The following is a 9,252-nucleotide window of genomic DNA, read 5'->3' as shown; positions in this document are numbered from 1 at the left end:
TTTTGAGACGGAGTCTCGCTCTGTCGCCCAGGCTGGAGTGCAGTGGCCAGATCTCAGCTCACTGCAAGCTCCGCCTCCCGGGTTCCCGCCATTCTCCTGCCTCAGCCTCCCGAGTAGCTGGGACTACAGGCGCCCGCCACTTCGCCCGGCTAGTTTTTTGTATTTTTTAGTAGAGCCGGGGTTTCACCGTGTTAGCCAGGATGGTCTTGATCTCCTGACCTCGTGATCCGCCCGTCTCGGCCTCCCAAAGTGCTGGGATTACAGACTTGAGCCACCGCGCCCGGCCTGGGGTAGGATTTCTAAGCCACAACAATCTTACGACTTTCCTGACAGGTCTCAAGGACGCCCGGGGGCAGAACAGCAGAGTCTCTGCAGGCAGGACAGATATAGTCTGGGGGTGCCGAGCCTCCAGCCTGGGTGGACTCCCTTACCAGACATGGTGGTGTCCTACCCGGGTCACCTCTATTTGAGGACGACTGCCTGCACTGAGCGCCTCAGGTGCAGCGTTTTTCCTGGAAACAGGAGCAAGCTGGGGCTAAGCACAGAGCCCGCTGGAAGCGCCAGGGAGTCAATGGAGGCCAAACGGTGACGGGGTTGGTGAGTAAATACTGGCTTGTTCATGGCTCCGTGTGACCGCTGAGGTCTGCTGTGCCTCTACCATGCCCGGTAGGATGGAGTTCCGACTGGCCATGCTGGCAAAATGGCTTGATAATCCCTGTCTAAACAAGCCCCTTCCCTCCCCTGCCTCACTGTTGCTCTCTGTGATCACTGACAGAGCTCAGACACCACAAGATAAGGCACCTTGACATAGTGAGTATTTGAAGATGCAGGAAACTGAGAAAACCACAGAAGCAAGAGGGTCACTTTCTGATCTCATTCCCTTCTACCCTGAAGTAGGTCATCTGCATTAACGTCCTTATCTCAGAAGACACAGAGAGAGGCCAAGAAGAACCCGAACAAACAGGACTTTTGTTAGTTCTGTTTGTTGTTCTGTTTGCTAAGTTCCCCCAGATTTCTACCATTGGATTATACAGCCCTGGTCCAACATACTTTTTCATGACTGTCCTTAAGAATGTACAAATTTCCCTGTTTCTTTGGGTCTGCATTTTCTAAAGACTCCCGTGTCATGTAAAACTTACATGAATTAAATGTGTGTGCTTTTCTTTTGTAAATCTGTCTTTTGTTGTAGGGGTTCGTGGCTGACAATCCATGAGCCTTGTGATGGGTGAGGAAAAGACATGACTTTTTCTCCCCTACGTCACCTTCCAAAAAACCTACTTTCAAGTGCTCATCTCAGGATCTGTTTTTAGAGAGAACCCAAATGAAGCTAGCAGCCTTTTCAGGGCTCACAGTCCCCTGCAATGCTGCTTCTGCAGTGGGGTGCTAGGAAACATTTAACAACTTGCTGAATGGGGAAAAAAGCCCTGGTTTGCAGTTTGCTGCTTTCTGTGGTGTAAATACTGCCCCCGTGGCTGGTTTCCATCTATGGAGTTGATGTCACTGACCACAGAGTTGAGGAGAGGTGCACACTGTTGGCTCTCATGAAGTGGTTTGGGCTGGCTGCAGCCTGGGTCACTGCTGTAACCCTCACCACCCTCTAATGTCATTGTCTCTCTGTGTCCCCTCTACAAGGAGACCTTAGCACTGTTGCAGTGTCCACTCATCATGGGTACTAATACTCGTGGAGCCATGAGTAAGTAAAAGCCACAGTGGTGGTTGGAGAGCTGCTGTCAGGGAAGCGGGTCCTGGGCTAGGGGAGAGGTGAAGAGGCTGCATAGAGGCCACCTCCCAGCCAAGACTGGAAGCATCAACTTGGGGGTCCCCCAGCCCTGGCAGGGAGAGACCGGAAGGGAGTCTGCAAGGGCAAAGCCAGAGCCAGGGAGGGCGTGTGTGGAGAATATTTGGTCCTGGAGGTTTCGAGGGCTGCAGCATAGAGGAAGAGAAAGGTGACCTTCTGCCTCTGTGGGGGACAGTGACCCTGGTTTGGCCTGCTGTCCCCTGGTACCCCTGAGACCAGAACCCAGGTAGGCCTTCCCAGTGGCCCCTTCTGTCAGTGCTGACATGAAAGCAGGAGCCCTGGCCGGGCCACAGAGCCTGCCAGTTCCAGCCTGATTGGAGAACTTGCAATTAGTGTCCTTCCCAAAGCTGCCACCTGGAGGAGAAACTTCGACCTCTTTACCCAGGGCCTGGTGTGGGTGGAGGAGCCGGTTCGGCCAGTAAGGAGCCCAGTGGGAAGATCACAGGAAACCCACAGCTAGAACCGGGCAGGGTGCAGGGTAGAGTCAGGCACAGGAGGCCAGATTTACAGAGCTGCTCCAGATCCAGGCGACATGTAAGCACAGAGCCAGGGCTCCCTGGAAGTTTCTCAGTTTGGAGCTGAACATAAGCGCCTCAGACTGTTTAGGCTACTGCAACAGAACACTGTAGACAGCGTGGCTTAAACAACACAAACTTATTTCTCCCAGTGCCAGAGGCTGGAAAGTTGAAGATCAGGGCACTGGCAGATGCGGTGTGATGAAGGCTCACTTCCTATTCCATAGATAGCTGTTTTCTCACTGTGCCCTCACAGGGCAGAAGGGGTAAGAGAGTTCTCTAAACTCTCTCTCTCTCTCTCTTTTTAAAGAGAGAGTTTTCCTCTTGTTGCCCAGACTGGAGTGCAATGGCGCGATCTCGCCTCACTGCAACCTCCAACTCCCGGGTTCAAGTGATTCTCCTGCCTCAGCCTCCCAAGTAGCTGAGATGACAGGCATGCACCACCACGCTCGGCTAATTTTTTGTATTTTTAGTAGAGATGGGCGTGTCTCAATGTTGGTCAGGCTGGTCTCGAACTCCTGACCTCAGGTGATTTGCCTGCCTCGGCCTCCCAAAGTGCCGGGATTATAGGGATGAGCCACCATGCCCGGCCTAAGCTGTCTTTTATTTATTTATTTATTCATTTATTTATTTATTAGACAGAGTCTTGCTCTTGTTGCCTAGGCTGAAGTGCAATGGCACGATCTCGGCTCACCACAACTTCCACCTCCCTGGGTTCAAGCGACTCTCCTGCATCAGCCTCCCGAGTAGCTGGGATTAGAGGCATGTGCCACCATGCCCAGCTAATTTTGTATTTTTAGTAGAGATGGGATTTCTCCATGTTGGTCAGGCTGGTCTCAACTCCCGACCTCAGGTGATCCACCCACCTCGGCCTCCCAAAGCGCTGGGATTACAGGTGTGAGCCACTGCACCTGGCCTAAGCTCTCTTCTAAAAGGACACTTGGGCAGGGCGCAGTGACTTGTGCTTGTAATCCCAGAATTTGGGGAGGCCAAGACAGGTGGAAGGCTTGAGCCCAGGAGTTTGAGACTGTTATATGTAAAAAATGTTTATTTAGAAATAGAATGCTTGTTCCCCGGTGCTGCAAAGAAACAGCACTTGAACATAAATTTAATTCTCTCAGCAAGGCCATTTTTACTTTCTGCAGAAAGGGTGCTCCTTGCAGATGGAACAATGGTGAGAGCCCACCTGGACAAAGGAGGGAAGCAATTTTTATCCCTCCATTAGGCAGTTTGTCCCTGCTACTGTGTCTTGTCTCCATTGGCTGGAGCCAGACGTCACAATCTAAACTAAAACCTGATTGGCTAACAGTTGAAAACTTTTCTAAATAGGTAATGGCAATAGAAAGACAAAGGAAAAGAGGAAATTGCTTATGAAAGGACTTAGAAAAGTGATAACATTCCCAAATAAGGAAAAGGCATAGGCTGCGAGCTGGGACATGCCTGTGAGCACGTCTAGCACAGAGACCCTGGTTAAAGTACAAGGACATAGAATGTACCACGTACCTGTATGTCTAGCATAAAGTTAGTTTTTAAAAGAAACTATTATTTCTAACACTTATGATTTATTCTTTAATAAGAAGGGAAACTTTGAAGAGAAACTTTTTACTTTCTACAGAGACCAACCCCATAGCTACAAAAAATACAAAAATTAGCCGGATGTGGTGGCATGTGCCTATAGTCCCCAGCAACTCGGAAGGCTGAGATGGGAGGATCACTTGAGCCTGGGAGGCAGAGGCTGCAGTGAGCCGAGATCACGCCACTGCCCTCCAGCCTGGGCGACAGAGGGAAATCCTATCTCAAAAAATATATATGTATAAATTAATAAAAAAATAAATAGAAGGACATGAATCCCATCACCTAATCACCCCCAAAGGCCCCATCTCCAAATACCATCACACCGGGGGTTAGGTTTCAACATATGAATTTTGAGGGGGGATACAAACATTCAGTCTATTGCAATAAGGGCCCAAATAGAGGTGCCAGAGGAGTGCCTGGAGAATGATCCAGGATCCACAGACCTGAGGACCGAAATGACAGACTGACTTTGGCCTTGTCCCCCATCACTTCACCTAGAAGGAAAGGAGACTAGGACAACATAGTGAGAAGGATGGACGCATTGGGCCCCAGCACACTTGGGTTTGAATGCTGCTTTTGCTGTTTACTAGCTGTGTGACTTTGGGAAGTTTTCTGAACCCCTCTGAGCCGCTTTCCTGGTTTGTAATGCAGGTCCCTTGGCGGCATGTGATGGTGTGTGCTAACTGGCCAAAATGATGCCTGCAGCATAATTAGGGCTCCATAAGTCATCCTATATTTCATTGAATCTGACATGCCACTCATTTGAAGAGGCACCTTTACTTTAGCTCCTCTAAGAAAGGAAAACAGCTGCCAAATAAACTGACCTGCCATCAGTTGTAAGATGCACCCAGATTTCAGAGATAACAAAATGTAATACCAAAAAATGTGCATCTTACAATCGATGACATGCAGTAGTTCTTTTTCTTCTGATTCGTGGTGTTTGTGCTTCTGGGGCTTCTGTCTCTGGAAGATAGCAGGGTACAATGATTGACTGAGGCAGCCCCACTCCTGAAGTCGCCTCTGCCCAGGCACTGCCGCTTGCTCCTTTTGCCTGTGCTGCTGCCCCTGGGTGGCTTGTGCTTGAGGGTCTGAGCTTTGCCTGTGGTTTCTGGCTTCTGTCGAGGCCTGTTTGAGTCCATGAGGCTGCTCAGCCTTTCTGAGACCAGGGAAGCCATTTTCTTTTTCCTCTCCTCTCCTCCCCTCCCCTCCCCTCCTTCTCTTCTTTCTTTTCTTTCTTGTTTTTTTTTTTTTTTTTTTTTGAGACAGAGTCTCACTCTGTTGCCCAGGCTGGAGTAAAGTGGCAATCTCCGCTCACTGCAACCTCTGCCTCCTGGGTTCAAGCAATTCTCCTGCCTCAGCCTCCTGAGTAGCTGGGATTACAGGCATGCACCACCATGCCTGGCTAATTTTTGTATTTTTAATAGAGATAGGGTTTCACCTTGTTGCCCAGACTGGTCTTGAATTCCTGACCTCAGGTGATCTGCCTGCCTCAGCCTCCCAAAGTGCTGGGATTACAGGCCTGAGCCACTGCACCTGGCCCAGGGAAGCCATTTTTGATCTCTCCGCAGTTCCTGGGGGCAGAGCTGAGCTACAGTAGATGTGCAGAGCCTGCCACTAGCCCTCTGTTCTTAGAAGGTGGGAGGTGAAAGTGGACAGGCCATGCATGAGGACAAATGTGCCCATTCCTCACCTTGCCACGAGGCCTGTTACATGCTGGCAGCTTTCCAAGTGAATTCTCTCCACCCCAGGACCTGGGAGGGAAGCAGGGCAACCCTTGGGCTCCCTGTGCTGCAGATGAGGAAATGGAGTTAGCACAGGCTAAGTGATTTGAGAGCATTACCTGCCTAATAAGTGCCTGACTAGATCCCAGGTCTATCTTAGGGGTTGCTTCTCCTGTTTAATGAGCAGTCGCTGGGTGTAAGAAAGACACAGTGATGCTGTGCAGGTGAGGCAGGGACCAGAACACAGTGCTGAGCATGTTCTAGGGATGCTGACAGGTTGGGAAAGCCTAGACCTGCACGAGTGTATATATTTAAATATTCTGTGGAAAGTAATTAAAAAATACTTCATGAAAAAAATGAAAATTTTATATATTGGGTTAAATAACGTATTTCAAACTTAATTTCACCTGGCTAGATGTGGTGGCTTATACCTGCAATCCCAGCAATTTGGGAGGCCAAGGTAGGTAGATCACTTGAGGTCAGGAGTTTGAGACCAGACTGGCCAACATGGCAAAACCTCTATCTCTACTAAAAATACAAAAATTAGCTGGGCATGGTGGCATATGCCTGTAATCCCAGCTACTCGGAAGGCTGAGTCAGGAGAATCCCTTGAACCTGGGAGGTGGAGGTTGTAGTGAGCCACGATGACACCACTGCACTCCAGCCCTCTAACTACACTCCAGACAGAGGAAGACCCTGTCTCAAAAACAATACAAATAAAAATAATTTCACCTGTTTCTTTTTTCTTGTTTGATGTTACTGCTAGAAAATTATATACATGCCTTGCAGTGTATACATTTCAGCCCCACAGTGTCCCCACCACCCCATCCCCTGCTTTTCTCCAGCCCAGTCTCTGAGACTTCCCTGTCCCTAAACAGTGGAGTGATGGCCTGTTGGTTGCTTTCCACTATCACAGTGAGGCCCTGGAAAAGTCTGGGTCTGCAGTGGCTCCGGTGTCCGAGGGCTTCTGGGAGCTCTGAGCCATGGCTGTTGGCCTCCCCAGTCTCCCAGTTCTCCAGAGGCCTGCAGGCCTATTTCACCTTACCTAGCTACTGCCTGTAGAGGTTCAGGATAGAGCGAAGCAGACTCCCTCCACCATGGTTGAGCTGCAGTCCTGACCATGTGTGCCCTAGGCACTAGCTAAGGCACGTGGGGATCTCGGAGCTTTTTGCCCACCCAGCTATGGCCTGAGTTAGGGCTTTCTCATCAGTTTTGTCCTATCCTGTGTTGCCCAGGCTAGAGTGCAGTGGTGACCACTCTGAGTGTAGTGGTAATCAGAGCTTACTGCAGCCTTAACTTCTTGGGCTCAAGAGAGCCTCCTGTCTCAGCCTCTCCAGTAGCTGGGACTGTAGATGCAGGCCACTCTACAGTCAAAGTTTTGTAGAGCTGGGGATCTTGCTATGTTTCCCAGGCTGGTCTCAAACTCCTGGCATAAAGTGGCCCTCCCACCTCAGTTTGCCAAAGTGCTGGGATTATAGGCATGAGCCACCATGCCTGGCTGTGTTTTCCTTCAATATACAACACACGTATGTGCTTGCTTTTGGCCACACTTTTAAAGTAAGGCTGATAGCTATGAATCCGAAATCTGTTTCCAAAAATTTGTTGTTGCTGTCTCTGTCGTTTTGAGATATTCTGGCTAAATGGTTGATAGCTGTGTGTGTGTGTGTGTGTGTGTGTTTTCTATATAGAAGCTATGTTTACATTTCAGATTGGGTGCAGTGGCTTATGCATGCAATCTCAGCACTTTGGGAGGCTGAAGTGAGAGAATTGTTTGAGGCCAGGAGTTTAGGACCAGCCTGGTCAACATAGTGAGACCTTGTCTCTACTAAAAATAAAAATTAGCTGGGTGTGGTGGCAGCACCTGCCGTCCCAGCTACTTGGGAGGCTGAGGTGAGAGGATCCCTTGAACCTAGGAGGTCAAGACTGCAGTGAGCCATAACTGCGCCACTGCACTCCAGCCTGAGTGACAGAGTGAGACCCTGTCTCTAAAAAATAAAAAATTTAAAAAGTTATATTTGCATTTCAAAACCTATTGATCCATTCAAGGACTCTCAGTTTATTCTGAAACCCTCACTGTGGGCTGTGGCCGTTGGCACTTAGACAACTAGAAAAGTGGTTTTCTTTGGCAAATGTACCACAGCCCTTCTTTTTTCCTTGTTAATGGAAGAGTGTGGGTTTTTGGAATCAGACAGACCTGATTTTCAGCTCTTGCTTTGGCACGAACTCTCTGGGAGACAGTTGATGAGCAAGGGTCCTAACCTCAGCTTCCTATAGGTAAAATGGAAAGAATACCTGTCTCGTTGTGAAAAATAAGTGAAATATTATGTATAAAGTGCCTAGTAGAGTGCTTTGTGCTTAGCAGGTAGTGCATTCAATAAATGTGACTACAGGCTGAGTGTGGTGCCTCACGCCTGTAATCCCAGCACTTTGGGAGGCCAAGGCAGACAGATCACCTGAGGTCAGGAGTTCAAGACCAGCCTGGCCAATGTGATGAAACCCCTTCTCTACTAAAAATACAAAAATTAGCCAGGTGTGGTGGCGGGTGCCTGTAATCCCAGCTACTCAGGAGGCTGAGGCAGGAGAATAGCTTGAACCCAGGAGACGGAGGTTGCAGTGAGCCGAGATCATGCCATTGCACTCCAGCCTGGGTGACAGAGTAAGACTCTCTCTCAATAAATAAATAAATAAATAAATAAATAAATAAATAAATAAACCATAGGATGTACTATCATGTTCTTGAATAATATTTTAAGAACATGGGAAAATTTGCATGATATGGGAATTGATGGGGAAAAAAGAGAATACATAATTATTTGTAGTGGGTTCATAACACTGTAAAACAGAAAAGTATGTACACATAAGAATTGGCTGAAAATACACCAACATGTTCGCAGTTTCTATAATTGGGTGGGGTTATAGATGATTGTTGTTTTCTTCTTTTTATATTTTTCTCTATTTTAAAATTTCCATAACAAACAGTTATTATTTTTATCAGCAGTAAAAAAACCCCACCGTTTGTGTGTTTATTCCAGGTCTTAGCATCATGGAAGAAATGTTTTCTTTAAATTATATTTATAAAGACATAAGTTCCTTGTGTGTAAAACCTATGCCTTTTGGTGAAGAAAAAAATTCCTCGTTTCTTTAAGTTGTTAAAATGTTAAAGGCATTTCTTATTCTATTTAAATCCCTGGGTCAATTGCTGCTATGGAAACTATTGTAATGGATATTTTACGAAAGGATAAATGCAACTATTAAAAATTATTGAAATAGTGTACCTGCTATGGTAAAAAAACTATATTGTACAGTATATGTAATAAACCTTTCCCCTCCCCAACAAATAATCACTATACATTTTTCCAGAATGTTACCATGCATATACCAACCTATATGCGTATTTTTATTTAGTTTTATAGAAGAGAATAAGTTATATACTTTTTTGTGATCTTTATTTTTTCTTTTTTTTTTTTTTTTTAGACGGAGTCTCTCTCTGTTGCCCGGGCTGGAGTGCAGTTGCCGGATCTCAGCTCACTGCAAGCTCCGCCTCCCGGTTGTGATCTTTAGAAAACATTTTATTAATGTAGAATTCACATAATATAAAATCCCCTCATTTAAAGAGCATAGTTCAGTGATTTTTGTTTTTCTT

This window comes from Rhinopithecus bieti, unplaced genomic scaffold (genome assembly GCF_001698545.2).
Source record: "Rhinopithecus bieti isolate Rb0 unplaced genomic scaffold, ASM169854v2 scaffold_11252, whole genome shotgun sequence".
Classification (NCBI taxonomy): Eukaryota; Metazoa; Chordata; class Mammalia; order Primates; family Cercopithecidae; genus Rhinopithecus; species Rhinopithecus bieti.
This window is presented reverse-complemented; position numbering follows the sequence as displayed.